This window comes from Sus scrofa, chromosome 2 (assembly GCF_054392235.1).
Source record: "Sus scrofa isolate SSC_HxYL_T2T_F1_AM1 chromosome 2, Sscrofa_HxYL_maternal_Yorkshire_Landrace_v2.0, whole genome shotgun sequence".
Lineage (NCBI taxonomy): Eukaryota > Metazoa > Chordata > Mammalia > Artiodactyla > Suidae > Sus > Sus scrofa.
Window position 1 is genome coordinate 3,361,081 of NC_139384.1, and position 18,311 is coordinate 3,379,391.

The window sequence follows — 18,311 nt, forward strand, 5'->3', positions numbered from 1 at the left end:
CCTCAAACCCCCCGTTCCTCCCCCTCCCTCCTCCCCCTTGGCAACCACGCATCTCAAGTCTTCTTTTTTTTTTTGCTTTTTAGGGCTGCACTCGCAGCATATGGAAGTTCCCAGGCGAGGAGTCAAATCGGAGTTGGAGCTGCCGGCCGACACCACAGCCACAGCAACACACAGCATCCAAGCTGCATCTGGGACCTACACCACAGCTCACCACAGCAACACCAGATCCCCCACCCACTGAGCAAGGCCAAGGATCAAACCCGCGTCCTCATGGACACTAGTCGGATTCGTTTCCACTGTGTCACAGTGGGAACTCCCTGTTCAAGTCTTTTTTTTTTTTAATTATTTTATTGAGGTATAGCTGATTTATAATGTCGTGTTAATTTCTGCTGTCCAGCAAAGTGATTCGGTTATGCATATATATATATATAGAGAGAGAGAGAGAGAGAGCGAGCGAGCATTGTCCAGCCTTTTAACACGCCTCGTTCTGATGCAGGCTAATGACTCCCACGTGGGTATCCCTCCCCGAGGAGGTGACCAGCACCACTCGGGACCCTCAGCTGGACACTGTCCTCCAGAAGAGGACCAGAGGCACGGTGGGCAGGGAGGGAGCCTGTCTTGGGAAAAAGCTGTCCGAATGAAGAGGTTCCCCACCCCCAGCGCAAGGCTGGGGGGACCCTCATTGAGGAGACTCTTGGGGAGCTTGGTCAAGTCCCTGGGCTTGCGGGGAGGGTGGACCAGAGTCTAAATTGTGTTTCAAAAGGTCTCTGGCAAGAGGTTGGCTGGAGTGTCCTGGGCAGCAGTGACTGCCCCTCACCCCCCGACAGCATGGACAGGAGGCAGCAAGGACGGCAGAGCATGTCCTGTGGACCAGAAGGGGCCCCTGGGAGGGAGATGGCCGGGAATCAAGAGACCCCGCATGTCACCATCAGCTACAGATGCTCAGGGGCTCTGAGCGGGACGCTGTCATTACACCAGGGCCCGCAAGCCCACAAAAGCATCCTCAAGCGAGTCTGCTTCAGATACAAGCCCCCCTGCCCCTCCAGCCCTAGAGGGTCTGAGGGCCGGGAGATGGGTGGGCAGAGGGAGGGCGGGCGCCGGGGAAAGGAGAGAAGGTGGGGGCGGGGGATGGGCCCCTCCCTGCTGCGGCCCGGCCTGCGGGGCTGGTGGGGGTGGGGAGGAAGACCCGGCTTCCAAGTAGGTCTCCCAGGGGCCTGGACGCTTTAATTATCCTCAGGAGACCGGGCCTCTGTGACTCAACATGGCTGGGAAAGCTTTTCTTATGACAGTGACCAGAAAGTCATGGGGCCTGCCCTAGACTTGCCTGGGGGGCTGGGAAGAACCGGCCCCAGACACTGGTGGGTGGTCAAAGGCTCCTGGAACCAAACAAATCAGACCTGATTTACAGTGTGTGCCCATGGCCGTGGTGGAAACACCCCCACCGCTGCAGCTCAAGTGTGATGTCACCGAATGCAGAGTCGGGAGGAGACACAGTGAGCGGGTGTGAGCGGGTGTGAGCGGGCTCCAGCACACTCAGGTCTAAAGGGACGGGGGGACGAATCGGGACCCTTCCTGCTGCCCGCTCTGGGCTCCTGCTCATTTAAGGCAATGGTTTCCCTGCTTTATCTTCCATCAGAACACCCCTCCCTGCCTTGCACGCACGTGTGTATGGGGTGGGGGTGGGGCTCTTCCTTCCCTCCCCTGTGCCCCACAGCGCGTGAGAACAGGTGAGCTGTTTGGATCAGGGCTAGATCCCCGTCGCCCAGGCCTGCACAGGTCTGGCTCAGAACAGGCTCTCCATATTTGCGGAATGAATAAATAAATGAATGAATGGGGCACCTCCTCCAAGAAGCCCTCCCAGCCCCCAGGTGGGGAGAGGTCTCCTTGCCACACACCCCGGACTTTATGGCACTTCATGCAACAGCGTCTGACAATTCCCTGGGCTTCAGGTGGGCACGTCCTGCAGGAAGAGAAGCCCCTTCAAGGCCAGTTCCACAGCTGCCTTATTTATGGCCACATCCCCAGCCACGGCTCCCAGCCCAACACTTAGCAGATCCCCAATAAACACTCCAGAGCAGATGGCCAAATGGATATGGATGTGTGGTGTGAACACAACAGGGGTGGGCTTTGGGGGAGCCCAGGATTCACTGCCCAGTTTTCTGATCACCCGGGGCATCTATCCTATAAGCAGGTTCCCCCCTGCCCCTCGCCGGCCCGTGGCAGTGAACCAGCTGGTCCTTGGGGCATCGGATGGCCCTTGGTTCTTGCTTTGCTTCCACGACCAACCCGGGTGGTCACTCAGATCTCCGCGAGGGGGCAGCCACCCCTCCAAACACTGCTGGGCACTGGCCAAAGGCGGAGTCTAGACATAGTCGGATGTGCTCCTATCCAGAGGGACCGGGTCCCCTCCCCAGATTCTTTGGAGAGACAGAGGAGTCCACGGCCCAGCGCCCACGAGGGGCGGCCAGGTGGAACCAGCCAGGTGTCCTTGACTCCATTCTAGGCTGCTTTATGGGGGTGTGTCCTGCGCAGGCATCCAGGAGCCGGGTTTAATTCTCTACCGCTGCCATCCTGAAATTCTTCATACTTTAAAAAGTATTTATTTATTTATATTTCCTTTTTTGGCTGCGCTGAGGCTTATGGAGTTCCCGGGCCAGGGGCCAGGGATCAGATTCGAGCTGCAGTTGCGACCTAAGCCGCAGCTGCACCAAAGCGAGGTCTTTACCCCATTGTGACAGGCTGGGGATCCAAGCTGCATTCTAGGGCTCCCGAGATGCCGCTGATCTCCTCGCCACAGTGGGAAACACCCCTAAATTCTTCATCCTTTTTGAGCAGAACTGGGCATTTCCACTTTGGACTGGGCCCCACTCATTATGAAGCTGGTCTTGGTTGTCAGGGTGGGCGTTTCACGGCGGGGGGTAAAGGAGGAGGGGTCTCACTAGCAGGTGTGCTGGGGGGCTACGGCCCTTGGCAATGGCAGGAACTGGCCAGAGATGTGGCTTTACTGGAAATGGCCTCATTCAAATGGGAAAGTGGCTTAAAAAGCTTGAAAAGAATCTCATGTGGCTTCTAAAGAGTTAGCTTTTAGGCTCCACTGCGTGGGTGTTGGGCCAGCTCTGGGTCCTTCGGGAAAGAAACCGCAAAAGCCACTTGCAGGAAGCACATCCGGCGGATGCTCCACCTTCATCTCGCGGCCTCGCCCCTCTCCCTGCGGCAGGACCAAGACGCACCCTGGCCTTGGCGGGCAAGGGTTTGCGGCCCCGCATCCTTCCAGCAAAACAGGCAGAACCAAAGAGACAAAACCCTTGTCCGCAGGGGTTTGCACTCGTGGGAAGAAAGACCAGGCGAAGAAATTACGACAGACAGGGAGGTTGGAGCAGGCAGTGGGCTTCGGGGTGGAGGGCGGCCTTTTAGAAAAGCCCTGATGGCCAGTGGAACAAGGTGGGGCCCCTGCCTCGCAGGCCACGTCCACTTCTCCTCTGCCTGCAGAGTCCCGGGCTCGGCCAGCCTGGCCTCGGCCTTCAGCCACTTCAATCTGTCCCCTGACCCGACAGACGGGCAGAAAACCGTGCGGGAAGACAAATGAGGATGCCTTGAAAAAGGCACCTCCCCACCCGCCCCCCTGCTCCCCCAGGGGCTTCCAGGCAGGGAAGGAGCAGGGCTGGGCCCTGACGCTGACCTCGTTTTGCTCTCAGGTACCTTCTCCCATCCCCAGCATCTGCGGCCTGCCTCCGTCCTCTCATCAAAATCAAATGACCGAGATGAGGCAGAGAGAGGCGGGCTGGGACCACCTCCCCTTCGATTCCAAATCCAGGGTCAAAGGCACAGATGGCGGTCCCCATTTTCTACCGCTTTTCTCGCTTTCGAGAGCTGTCTCCTCAGCTTCATCTTATTTTTGCTAAAGTGCCACGTGGGAAAGCTGTGACACCGGGCCACACATCCTCTGAGTCAATATTGTGTGCGTAGATGCTGGGAGGTGACCTTGCGTCAGCCTCCTGCCACCCCCGCAAGTCCCCTGGATTATCCAGAAGAGCCCTTCACAGGGTAGGTCTCACTATGCCACCAGCTAGCGACTGGGCCAAACGGAGATGGGGGAAAATTCCCATGACGTTAACTCACTGGGTATCGCACCTGCTTTTCCTCCCTGGCTGGAGGATTGGGAGACGTCAGAAAACAATTACAGCGACAAGAGCCACAAAACGGCCACCCCGGGTCCAAGGGTAGAACGACGAGAAGGCAGAGGACAGGACGGGCAGCCCCGAAACTTTATAAATAAGAGGGGCCTCTCATGAAACCAGGCCTGCAGAGCCCCGCACAAGGCTTACAAGTTGTGACTGGTTCCGCACCTGGGTCCCTCGGCCACCCCCTCCTCTGGATTCCGGAGCAGCCCTACTCTGCCTCCCTGCCCGGCTTCCCACTGTCCACACTGTAGCCAAAGCTGGTGCGAGCATCCTTTGTAGAGCGATTTGGGCAAGTGTCAGGGCATAGTCTGCTAGAGCCTCACCTGTGCGCACCTTTGACCCGGCAAGTTCCTTCCCGACAGATGCTCCCATGTGTTCACACAAAAATGCACACAGCACACCCAGAGGCGCTCTGCTCCCAAGAGCCCCCACAGTGGCCTGTCCAAGTGGCATGAAATGAACGCGCCACATGACACATGGGTTACAAGGACAGGGCTCACAGCACACGCTGAGCCAAAGACTTAGACACGGCAGCATTCGCTGCCCCCCTGTGCTGGTACATGACTCAAAACCAGGCAAAAATCCCTGTGGCGCTGGAAGGCGTGGGAGCAGCTGGGGTGTGGGGGGGACTGGAAGAGGTCAGGAAAAGGACCTGCTGTCACAGTCTTTTTCTTTCCCGAGCCAGTTACCCGGGTGCGTTCCTTTACAAAAACCCCTCTTATTGTACTGCTGGGGACGGAACCAGCCCCAAGTTCATGTGCTGAAGCCCTACGCCCCAGGGTGACTGGACTTGGAGACAGAGCTTTTAAGGAGGTAACTGAGGTTAAATGAGCTCATTAACCGTAAAGGAGGGGATCCAGTCCGTAGGGACATCAGAGAGACACCAGAGATCTCTCTGCACAAACAGAGCAAAGGCCATGTGAGGACACAGCAAGAGGGCAGCTGTCTGCAAGCCAGGGAGGGAGCTTTCCCCAGAACCCACTCCTGCTGGACCCTGACCTGGGACTTCAGTCTCCTCAACTATAAGAAACAGATGCCTACTGTTCAAGCCCCCTGGTCTGCAGTAGTTTGTCATGGCAGCACGAGCTGAGTAACCAGCATAGGCTTCGGATGTGTGCTTTCTCTCCGTATGGTACATTCAGTTAAAACTTGACTGAAAAAGACAAGTCGGTCCTTGTCCTCTTCTATTTGCTATTCTTCCCCGGCTTCCCATCTACTCTTAAGTTCAACTCCAAATTCATAATGTGATCTTGAAGACAGTCTGATGGAGCACTAGACTCTGAACCCCTGGAGACCAAGGAGAAGACTTGTTCTCCACTGGGGCCATGATGTCCATTGTGAATGCAAGGAGGGAAAGAGGGATAGATGGATGGGATTGGATAATGGATGGGTGGATTGTTTATGGATGGATGGATGGACAAATGGATGGATGGATGGATGGTTGGATGAATGGATGGATGGAATTGTTTGGATGGATGGTTGGTTGGTTGGACGGATGAATGGTTGTTTGGATGGATGGATGGTGGGATGGACAAATGGATGGACGGATGGAGGGTTGGATAAATGGATGGTTGAATGGTTGAATGAATTGATGGATGGATGGAGTTGGATAGGTGATGGTTGGTCGGATGGATGAATGGTTGTTTAGATGGATGGGTGGTTGGATGGATGGATGGTGGGATGGACAAATGGATGGGTGGATGGATGGGTGGATGGATGATTAGTTGGGTGGTTGGATGAATAGATGGATGGATGGTTGCTTGGATGGATGGATGATGGGATGGAAAAATGGATGGATGGATGGATGGATAAATTTATGAACAAATGGATGGATGAGTAAATATCAATCTCAAAAAAAATATCTCCAGCAGGCAACAACTGTGTTTACAACTGTGTCTGGTAGCCACCCGGCCATCTGCTGAAATTTGGAGGTGTGTGGATGAGTCAGCACTCTGTGCTCTGCTGATCTCTAGGAAGTGATCTAAGAATACATCTCTCGGGCTTTCATCGACGAGGCAAATGGTGGACCTCTTTAATATACATGTTTTATGTGCTAAAGTTTGGAAACACCTAAAAAATACCCCTGTGATACACTGTCTACCCAGGCCTTCCTGCTCTAGGAAAAGGGGAAAAAATATTTTTTGAAACTAGATGAAGAACATTTTCCCAGCAGCAGAGTAGGGGAAGTGAGAAGAGTCTGGTTCCTGTACCCTGGGTTGTGGGCAGCTGGCCCACGCTGGGGCAGTGTCTGTCATGGGTCTCAGAAGCCCAGCAGTCACTGGGCTCTATGAGCTGCAGGGCCACACAGGCAGAGGCAGGGGTGGCCAAGGAGTCACTGGGTGTTTCCATGGCTGCATTACTCCTAGGTCACCCCCAGAATCCAGGTCCTCCATCCTCCTCTGTCCCCTCCAGGCCTTTGCATCTGCTGTTCCCTCTGCCTGGAACATACTTCCTGCACCTTTCCATCTGACCAATGCCTACTCATCCTGGAGGTTGGCACTGCCTCCAGGAAGCCCTCCTATAACCCCAACACACTCCATCAGGCCAGAGGGCCTCTTCCCAAAGCTTTCTGACTCCCTGTCCCTGCCATGATCCTGGGAGGATGGAGAGACTCAGGCGAGGACAGAGTTGTCACCAGCCTGGTCAAGGCTACCTGCAGCACCTGCTGGAGGACTCTAGAGAAACCTACAGACCCTAAACCCACAGGCACCGTGGAGCAATCACGGGAGGTGGGTGGGAAGGAAGAGCAGGAGGGTCCCCCGCCGTGTGGCTGAGACCCAAGCTCCCTGTTATGGGCTGAACTGTGTCCCCTCAGAACTTCTGCATTGCAATCCTGACACCCCCAGCACCTCAGAATGCGGCTGTATCTGGGGCTGGCCTTTTAAAGAGATGATGAAGTTAAAACAGGGTCACTGGGGGGTGGGGCCCTGATCCCACAGGACTGGGGTCCTTAGAGGAAGAGGAGGTCAGGACACAGACACGCACAGAGGGACGGCCCTGCGAGGACACGGGGGGGTGGGCAGACGGCCGTCTACACGCCCGGGAGAGAGGCCTCAGGAGGGACCAGCCCTGCCCACCCCTGGGGCTCAGGTTCCAGCCTCCAGGACTGGGGACAGTCAGTAGGGCTGTTTAAGCCACTCCATCCGGGGGACTTTGTCAAGGTGGCTCTGGTGCCGAATGCATTTCCCTTTAAGGGGAGAAAGACACGAGACGCAACCCTCCGTAACTTCCGTGACACCTGAGGAAAATCCTAAGGCTCAAGTCTTGGGACAGGACCTGCAGGGGTTACTCCGGGCCTCCTTCTGGAAGGTCTGCGAGCGAGCGGGGGCTTTCCGTTGTTCCGGGGAAAGGAAGATAAAAGCAGGGTTTATGGAGTTTGCGTCTCTGCCCTCCTTTCACAGCCAACCCCCTGGAGGGGCGCCCTCTGACCCCCCCCAACTCCTGGGGGCGCTGGAGTGTGGGGACGGGGGAGGGTAACAGGTGTCCCTCTCTGGGGGTGGCCCCCGTCCCTTCAGGAGCCTCCCCGGAGTTGGTGGACTTGTAGCATCCGTTCTGGCCGAGCTGCGATGCCCTCCGGAGACAGAGCTGCTTGGCCTCCTCGCTTGTGTCCTGAGATGCTCAGAAATCCCTCAGACAAAACCCTCCAAAAAGGCCCTCCCTGCCACTGGGTCCCGGTTTGCTGAGACTCCTGCTGGCCGCTCCCCAGGCCCTTTGTCCCTGGGTCCCCACTTGGCAGGAATTCTGCTGGGTGTTAAGAGAAGGAAGTGATGAGACCTGCCAGGGCCACGTCATTATTCCCAGACGTCTGGGGTGCGCGTGGGAAACGCCGGTGGCGTCTGGACCCAAGAGGCCTGTCTGGGCGTCAGGGGCCCAGGGCTAATCTCCTGTGGAAGGTGGCTTCGTCTCGCCGGAGCCTCTGTGGCGGGGCCCTGCTGGTCCCTCAATTCCTTGCCATCTCCTCACTGAGATGTGTGGGACACGGGATGCCGAGTGCTGCATCCTCGTGGGCTTCCCGGAGGCGGTGTCTTGGCTTCCGGGGAGGGGAGGGTGGGAGAGGTTCCCCTATGGACAGTGACCTGACAGCGCCCAGGAGGGCGCCTGGCTCAGTCTCCCTTCCTAAGGTCTCTGTGGCCATCACCTGCCACCAAATCTAACTGGGGAAAAGTGGAAGCAGCTTAAGGCTCAAATCAGCAAAGATGAAGGCAACACCATGCTTTTTCAAAGGACCTAACGGCTCCCAAGCAGGGTGGGAGGGGCCGAAAGACAGACACAAGACCAACGGGACAGGGTGGAGACTCCAGAAATAACCCTCGTGTCGACGGTCAAACAACCTTCAACAAGCTCGTCTGCCCTGGAGCGAATGCGATGGGGCAAAGGACGGTCTCCAACCAATGGGTCGGGAAACTGGACCTGCACGTGCAAAAGAGCAAACCTGGACCTTACTTGACACACACACACACACACACACACACACACACACACACACACACCCTAACCCAAAGCGGATCAAAGACCAGAACGTAAGACTTGAGATTATAATATTCCTAGAAGGGACATCTTCAGGACATAGGGTTTGGCCATGATTTCTTTCTTCTTCTTCTTTTTTAAATCTTTTTTTAAGGCTGTGCCCACGGCATAAGGACGTTCCCAGGCTAGGGGTCCAATCAGAGCTCTAGCTGCCGGCCTACACCACAGCCACAGCGATGCTGGATCTGAGCCGAGTCTGTGACCTACACCACAGCTCATGGAACGCCAGATCCTTAACCCACTGCGTGAGGCCAGGGATGGAACCCACGTCCTCATGGATCCCAGTCGGGGTGGTCACCCCTGAGCCATGACGGGAACTCCCGGCAATGGTTTCTCGCACGTAACACCAAAAGCACAAGCTACAAAGGCAAAAATAAACAAGCAGGACTACATTAAACTTAAAACTTCTGTGCAGCCAAGGAAACCATCCGCAGGGTAAAAGGCAACCTACACAAGCAGAGAAAATATTTGCGAATCACGCATCAGACAAGGGGCTAATACCCAGATTACAGAAAGAACTCCTCAACTCCACCACAAAAAACCAAGAAATCTGATTAAAATTGGCAAACTTGGACTTAGACAGACAACTCTTCGCATGAGATATAACAAAGGAACAACAAGCATATGAAAAGATGCTCAACGTCACTAATCAATCATCAAGGAAAATGCAAATCAAACAATCACTTCGTACCCATTACAGTGGCTGCTACCGAAAACCCCAGAAAACAACAAACACCATTGAGGACGTGGAGCAATTGCACGTCCTGTTGCTCTAATGCTGGGAATGCAAAATGGAAGACAGTATGGAGGTGCCCCCCAAATTAAAAATAGAGCTACGAGAGGATCCAGCAGTCCCAAAGAAGTGAAAGCAGTGAAATGCAAAGAGATATTTGCATGTTCACTGCAGCTTATTCACAAGAGCTGAGAGGCAGGAGCACCCAGGTGTCTGCTGGCGGATGAATGGATAAAGAATCTGTGGTCATTCCACCCGATGGAAGACTAGTCGGTCTTAAAAATGAAGCACCTGCTTCTTCTCTTTAATGCCCACACCTGCAGCATGTGGAAGTTCCCAGGCCAGGGACTGAATCTGAGCTGCCGCTGCAACCTACGCCAAGATGTGGCAATGCTGGATCCTTTACCACCAGGCTGGGGAGTCAGCTCACATCTCTGCAGCAACCTGAGCTGCTGCAGTCGGATTCTTAACCCATTGCACCACGGAGGGAACTCCTCAGAAGGCAGGGAATTCTGACATATGCAACAATGTGGATGAACCTTGGAGACATCACACTTCGTGAAATAAACCAGTCACAAGAAGACAAATACTGCCTGACGCCACTTTTATGAAGCACCCAAAGTGGATAAACTCTAAGGAGCAGAGATGGATGGTGGCTGCCTGGGGCTGGGGGGGGAAGGGGAAAGGAGAGCTGTCGGATGAGTATGAGTTTCAGTTCTGCAAGATGAAGAGTCTGAGAGGTGGGCTCCCCAACAAGGTATATCCAGCAAACAGCACGGCGCTGTGCACTTAAAGACAGGTGGGTGGGGAAACGGTGTTTTCTGCAATGATGATAACAGAGCCGAAGGCTCTCCCAAGGAACAGAATTCGTAGTAGGGCTCAGTGCACGGGGCAGAGAGCAGAACTGTGGGGACAGGCAGGCAAGCACGAGGTGTGCTGAGCCAGCCTCTGGGGTGGAGTGGGGACGCCGGCGGTGCCCAACCCGTGCTGTCCCTGGATTTGGCAAGTTTGCGTCAGGGAGCTGGGGCCAGACGAGGGCTGACTGAATAGAGGGGCAGGAAGAAGCCAGGAGGGCCAGTGTGCGGTGGAGGGAGGCAGAGGACCAGTTGGCAGCCGGGGCGTGCGCCTCTGTGGGAGAGTTTGGCGTCAGAGCGGCTGCAGACTCCCGGAGCACCTGTGAGGTGCTGGGGTACGTGCACAGGTGGGGAGCCCCCCCACACCCGCAGATAGAGATGAGATGGCTTGGGGATGGGTAGGCACAGGCAGGAACCAGGGAAGGAAGAACTGAAAATGCCAAGTGTAATTTCCAAAGGGTTCTCTTGCCATGGACATCATCTTCGGCTTCTTTCTTTTGTAGTGGCTGCACCTATGGCACATGCAAGCCCCAGGCTAGGGGTGGAACCGGAGTTTCAGCTCCCAGCTTACATCTCAGGCACAACTACTCAGGATCCGGTGTTGCCACAGCTGTGGGGTAGGCTGGCAGCTATAGCTCTGATTTGATCCCTAGCCTGGGAACTTCCATATGCCTCGGGTGTGGCCCTTAAAAAAAAAAAAAAAAAAGTGGATTTCAGTTAAAAGAGAAACAGTTCCTAATTGGTAGCTCCATCCCAAAATTATCGTGGAAATGATTAAAAGGCACTCCTGGACAGACGGATGCTCACTCTTAACAGGGTGTGGAAAGCCACCTTGCAGTGCTCCCAAAGGGGGCGTTCTTTAGAGGCTGAGGCTGTCCCTTCTGTCACTCACAGGAACTTTCCATTGTGAAATCTCTGGAGCTGGTCAACTCATATGATTGGTCCACTCACTTGTAAATTGTGCACAGGAAATAAAATGGGGGGGGGGAGAGTCATGGCTTTATTTATAGAAATCTCATTTTTGCTATTTATCAAAAAAAATAAACACAACCCACCTCACACTAAAAATATGCTTCTGAAGATCAACAATGAGGCCATGTTTGGCTGACTCCACAGAGAAATGGAGATTTCAAACCGTAGGAATTTCTCACAGACGTTCCTAGAATAATCCAGGACAGCGTGCCAAAAGGCATATATATATATATATATTTTTTTTTTTTTTTCACTGACATTTTAAGCAACATGTCATCTCCTCCTTGACTCTGAAACAGGCAAAGAGAAGCCTCAGGCTCTGATTGATTAGTACAGGTTGTGTGATCTCTGCCAAGTTGCTGAACCTCTCTGAACCACGGTTTCATTGTAGAATGCAGATAATGACGCCCGCCTTTCAGGGATACTGGGAGGCATGACCTAGATACTAAGCCCATAATAAAGTTTTGAATACGAGAGAGGCTCGATAACCAGCAGCGACCATCGTAATGCACTCATGGTGAGAATTTGGGGTCACCAATTCTGATTCTGCCAAGTTAAGGGCTGTTCCCGGACGTGCGGGTGAAAGTTGGCTTCACTTGGGACCATATGCTAAACCTCTCTCAGCAGCCCCGTGAGAGCATGTGCTGGGTTTAAAAGAAACCAGGGAAGTGACACAAAGGACAGTCCTGTTGCTCCATGTTGTACTTGAAAGACAGAACGATGGAGCAGCCTGTAACAGAGGGTGCCGCGACGCCACGACAGGTGTCACTCTATCGCGTCCATCTGAGAGGTGGCTGGAGCGCCCCATCTGTAATCGGGACCGTCCCCTTGCTCGCTCTTGTGTCTGGCGTCCTCTGTTCATCGCGACCTTGGCGATTCTGCCCCGTGTTAGGAGCAGGGGTGGGCGGTCCCCCCTCCCCAAGGCTGTAGAGGTGGAAGGATCCACGCTGGAGGCCCCTTGGGCACTCCTGGTTCAAGGTCACTGGGAACAGCGCTTGGAGGACCGGTGTCCTGTCTCGGGGTGACCAAGGGCGTGCATCCCAGTTGAGTCTCGCGGGGAGAGGTCTGCAGGGCGTTGAGTCCACTTGGTTCAACACCAGGGCCCACCAGCACCCGAGCTTCCAGTATCCAGTCTTCTCTGGCGAGCACCCTGCGGGGGCACCGGGCCGGCCTGCTTGCCCAAGTTTGGCATCGGCGGCGCTTTGTGTTTGAGCTCCTCCGGTGGGTGGGTGATGGCATCAGACGGTGGTTTCGCCTTGCATTTCCCGATGACGAGTGAACTTGAGAGCCTGTTTCAGGGGCTGCCCGGGCCCCTTCTCTTCAAATGCTTGTTAATCACCCGATGTGATTCTGGGGTTCCTGGGAAGCGCACCTCCCTCTCGAGAACGTTGATAAGCTCCCCCCTGCCCGGAGGAGCGCCAGAGTTTCATTTTCTTCGTCCAGGACGAACCCAGACAGAAAAATGAGACTTTGACGGGTGATCGGCAGAAAGAAGGCGTGCCCTTCCCTCCTCTCCCCAGGAGCTCGTGTGAGCAGCTCTGACCCCACTTTGCGAGCCCCCTCCAGCAGGTCACCTGGCTCAGTGAGTCTCAAAGCTTCTCTGATGCAGGGCCCCCCGGGGGTTCTCTGTAAGCGCCTCCTGAGACGCCACTTTGGCCGAGGCGAGGGTCTGGTTACACCTAACCGGAGCCTTTTCAGGACCCAACAATGGGGTCTGTGCTGCCTGGAGGACGCGTGGGGCTCCCTGCCCTCCATCCTCGAGGAGACACTTGGCACTGTTATCAGACACCGCCCAGGGGTCCCCCAGGACAGCTCTCCCTCAGACCTTCTCCACTTTCACAAAAGGATGGGGGCTCAGGCCCCCCTGATGCCCAGCGAGGCCCAGGGGACAACTAGCAGCAGAAAAGAGCGGCGATACAGGGAACTCATTCATCCGGCACGTGTTTGCTGAGCACCTACTATGCGCCCGGCCCTGTGCTGGGCGCTGAGGATTTGGGACACACAAGAGATGCAGTTCTGGACCAAGCTGGGGTTTACATCAGAGAGTGCATCAGTCCAACAAATCAGACCCACTTATGATTCTCAGACCCCGCCGGGAGACAGGAAGTAGGAAGCGGGGTGGCCAGCCGTTTGGCAGTGTCTTAAATAGTTAAACACGCTTTTACCCGGTGACCCCGTATTCCAGCTGTAGGTCTTTATTGGGGAAAATGAAAACACGTCCATAAAAAGCTTTGTTCCTTGCAGCTCCATTCATAAGGGCTTCAGACTGGAAACGACCAATCTTTCCAGAAAGATGGACACGCCGGCTGTGGTCCATCGGCACGATGGCACGTACCCAGCAACAAACCCACTCCTGCCTGGCACGAAACCCTGTGCTGAGCCCCAGAGGCTGGACGCGGGCAGTTCGCACGCTGTGCTTTCATTTATAGGAAGCTTGGGACATGCAGAGTCCGTGTGATGGGGGTGGGGACGGAGGGGGGAGAGGTGGGAGGCCACGTTCTGGGGGGTGACAGGGATATGCCATCTCTCTCTCCCTCTCTTTTTTTTTTTGGCTGCCCCATGGCACATGGAGCTCCCATCCCAGGTCAGGGATCAGATCCTTAACCCACTGTGCCCGGCCAGGGATCAAACCTGTGTCTTGGTGCTGCAAGGATGCTGCTGATCCCATCGCGCCACAGCGGGAACTCTGGAACATTCCATATCTTAATGGGGTATAGGTTACACAGGTGCTTGGACTTTTGTGTTTAAATTGATGAACCATGCCCTTGGGATCTGACTTCTTATTTTTATATAAATTGCCCCTCAATTGAAACTGTCTAATCCCAGTAATCAGTGCTGGAAAGGGGAGGGGCCGACATCAAGAGTGGGAGTAACTGGCACCCAGTGCCACGGGAAGAACCAAAATGGTCTCGCGTCAGTCATCCAAGGGCAGAAGACGAAAGGGAGATGCAGAGAGGGCTCCAGGCTGGAGGCTGCTTGAGCAAAGGCCCGGGGGCCGCCACCTGGGGGTGGGCAGGGTGGTGGGACAGCCTGTCCTGAGCCACCCGTGGATTTTCATTTCGTGGCTCTGTGACAGGTGTGGTGACCAGCAGGTCTGGCTTCTCGGAGCCCGAGGTGAGCTCTACCTGGGCTCAGTCCTGGCTCCTCTCTGCCCCCACCCCACCCCCGGCTTCCTTCATTTCTTTCTTTCATCTGGATGATTATTCACGCTATTTCCTTATATTTCATCCTCAGGTACATGCGGTTCTCTTTTGGCGTGCCCGCGGCATGCAGAAGTTCCTGGGCCAGGGATCGAACCCACGCCATAGCGGTAACCAGAGCCACAGCCCTGACAATGACCACAGCAGTGACCACACTGGATCCTTAACTCACTGAGCCACTGGGAAACTCCCACATATTTTTTTCTTTTTCTCATTTTCTTTTAAGGGCTGCACCTATGGCACATGGACGTTCCCAGGCTAGGAGTCGAGTCGGAGCTGCAGCTGCCAGCCTATACCACAGCCACAGCCATGCTGGATCCAAGCCACAGCTTGTAGCAACACCGGATCCTTAACCCATTGAGGGAGACCAGGGATGGAACCCGAATCCTCATGGATACACGTCGGGTTCTTAACCCACTGCGCCGCCAGGGAACTCCAAGGGGGTTTTTAAAAAGCTAGAATGTGAACCAGCTTAGGAACCATCCACGTACGCCTGGAGGGGACGGCGGACATACAGGTTCCACTGCAGTGGCTTATCCCCTCCTGCCGCCTGAGAGAAGAGTGAGGAGAGCCGACTTTTCAACTCTGCACCTGCCTCCCAGGGAGGCTGAGTCGAGGGAGGTGAACCTGCTGTTCCTTGTTCAGGTCTCACGCCCTCAAGCCTCTCAGTGTGTGGGCATCGCTCACCCCCAGGACCCAGAGGAGCTGTGTTTGCGTTCTGCGGACTCACTGCCCTTTAGAGGCACGACCTCATTCATTTGGCATCAGCCGGAGATATGGGGTGGGGGCAGGGTGTCTCTTCTAAGGCGGCAGGAAGCACAAGTGGCTTGGACCTGTCTTAGAGGTTCGTCTCTGGGGTGGCCTCCCAGAGGGACTTTCAAGGCTAATCACCGTCCTCATTAGGCCTGGGGGGCGGGGTGAGAGAGCACCGGAAGTGGAGTGAGCAAACAGGAGCTCCAGTCTCTCTCTGCCACCAAACTGCTGGGTGTCTTCAGGATGATCACTCAACCTCTCTGAGCCCCCGTTTCCTCTGTTACCAGGAAAATGTGGGGATTGCACCTGGCTTTCTCATTCTGGGGTCTCTGGAGGGGCTCCAGGGCATTCATTGGCCTCTTTCAGGGTAGAAAAACACCTGTTGCAATGACTATTTAGTAAAATCAGTAACATAATTATTTAAAGATTTCCCCTTTGCAATGGAAGTTGGAGAGCCTCTGTGTGTAAACGGGACGGTCAGTTGAGGTCAAGACTCAATTTATGGCTCAGCCGGACACTTCTAGCAACTCTTGGAGCTGTGGCCAAGCAAGAGTTTTATATTGTTTGAATACTTAGTCACATAGTGTTTAATTTACAACCACAGCAAACTGTCGGTGGTGTGAGGAACACTGATGTTAAAATACAAATTAAGAAAGAGACCCCAAAGGATAAAAAACATTCAGGAAATTCAGCAGAAGATGGCTTCATAAGTTGGTGGCTCTGAGCTAAGACCTGTAAGAAATCTCCAGGACTGCAAAACACCAGTGCGAAAAAGAGAAATGAGTCCCTTTACAGAGACGAAGCCTGACAAGCTCACCTGAGCCAGGTGAGTGGGCCCAGCATCCCCAGGGACACGCTGGGAAATGATGGCGTGCGCTCTGATGAGATGCCACGAGAAGGGTCTTCACCTCTGGGGTCTTCCCCCCAGACCCGCGGCCCCAGTCTCATTAAGACCAAGAAGTTCCAGCTAAGGCATATCCCGAGAAACAACCGTTGTCCTCAAAACAGCCGAGGCCACATCACAGATAAAGAAAGTCATAGCCGAGAGGAGCCCAAGGAGACGTGACAACTAAACGGATGGGATCCCGGGACTGAAAAGGACCTCAGGGAAAAGCCAAGGAAATCGGAGTTCCCACCATGGCTCGGCGGAAACGAATCCGACTAGGAACCATGAGGTTTCTGGTTCGACCCCTGGCCTCGCTCCGTGGGTTAAGGATCCGGATTGCTGTGAGATGTGGTGTGGGTCGCAGATGCGGCTCGGATCTGGTGTTGCTGGGGCTCTGCCGTAGGCCGGCAGCAACAGCTCTGAGTAGACCCCTAGCCTGGGAACCTCCATATGCCGCAAGTACAGCCCTAAAAAGATCAAAGACAAAAAAAAAAAAAAAAAAAAAAAAGCCAAGGAGATCTTCATAAAGTGTGGGCAGTAGTTAATAGTAACTATTAATACTGGTTCCTGAATTGTGATACTGTAAACTGCAGAGGGTAACAAGAGGACCAGGAAATGGGCTCTATAATAATTCTGTAAACCTAAGAACCTTCTAAAATAAAAGTTTCTTTAAAGAGGCGGAGTCATGACGGGGACAGTTGTCCAGCTGTAACTGCCTGGGCAGGGGCCCCGCTCGCGCCTGCCCTGCGTGCCTGGGGTGGGGAGCCTGGGCTCACGTGAAGAGTGTGAACCCACCCCCGGGTCGTCATGCAGAAACAGTCACTAGCATACCAAACCAGCGGCTGCTTTTTAAAATGAACTCTGCAGGAGGAGATGGGAGCTATGGGAGCTATTTTTGATGTGACCAACATAACCCCAAGCCAGTCATTTGGATGGCAATTTTAATTGACCTATACATCTTTATAGAGAGAAATTATGTATATTATACAAAACACATTATGTAGAGATAGCTGTTTGTATCATCAGCCTACCCATACGCATCTCTCCATCCATCTGTCCATCATCCATCCATCCATCATCCATCCATCCATCCATCCATCATCCATCCATCCATCTATTCATCATCCATCCATCCATCACCCATCCATCCATCCATCATCCATCCATCATCCATCCATCCATCCATCATCCATCCATCCATCATCCATCCATCATCCATCCATCCTCCATCCATCCATCCATCATCCATCCATCCATCATCCATCCATCATCCATCCATCCTCCATCCATCCATCCATCATCCATCCATCCATCATCCATCCATCCATCCATCATCCATCCATCCATCATCCATCCATCATCCATCCATCATCCATCATCCATCCATCCATCCATCCATCCATCCATCATCCATCCATCCTCCATCCATCCATCCATCATCCATCATCCATCCATCCATCCATCCATCCATCCATCATCCATCCATCATCCATCCATCATCCATCCATCCATCCATCCATCCATCCATCATCCATCCATCCTCCATCCATCCTCCATCCATCCATCATCCATCCATCCATCCATCCTCCATCCATCCATCCATCATCCATCATCCATCCATCCATCCATCCATCATCCATCCATCCTCCATCCATCCTCCATCCATCCATCATCCATCCATCCATCCATCATCCATCCATCCATCCATCATCCATCCATCCATCATCCATCCATCATCCATCCATCATCCATCATCCATCCATCCATCCATCCATCCATCATCCATCCATCCATCCATCCATCATTTATCCATCCTTCAATCTACCTATCTATCTAGAAAGGGGAAGCTTTTCCATGCTATACCAATATGCAAAGTGAAGTATTTTTCACTTAAAATCACCCATTTTTCACAGAGCATGCAAGTGAAATACAATGGCACGTTTGCATCCCAGGAGGTCATGGGAGACCAAGATCACTGTGCAAGAGTGTCCCGGGCCCCAGTGGGTGATGCTCAGCTGGTCCGGCCACCGCCCCAGGCGGCCTCCAGCTCTGGTTGAGGGGGTTTAAGGACAAACGGGGGGTAAAAAATCAAACTGGCAAAAAGAAGCTCAGCCCTGTCCTTCTGGAACTTTGCACAGTGCAGGCAGAGGCAAGACCACAGGAAGATCAGTGAGGCTGGGGGTGAGGAGGAGCCCAGAGAGGCAG

At 54.1% G+C, this 18,311-nt stretch overlaps 1 protein-coding gene across 14 annotated transcripts in view; it reads right to left on the reverse strand.

Moving 5' to 3' along the window:
* The window catches only part of ANO1 (anoctamin 1), a 155,595-nt gene that overhangs the window by 130,191 nt on the left and 7,093 nt on the right, over positions 1-18,311 (reverse strand). The gene's annotated exons all lie outside the window — the stretch shown is intronic.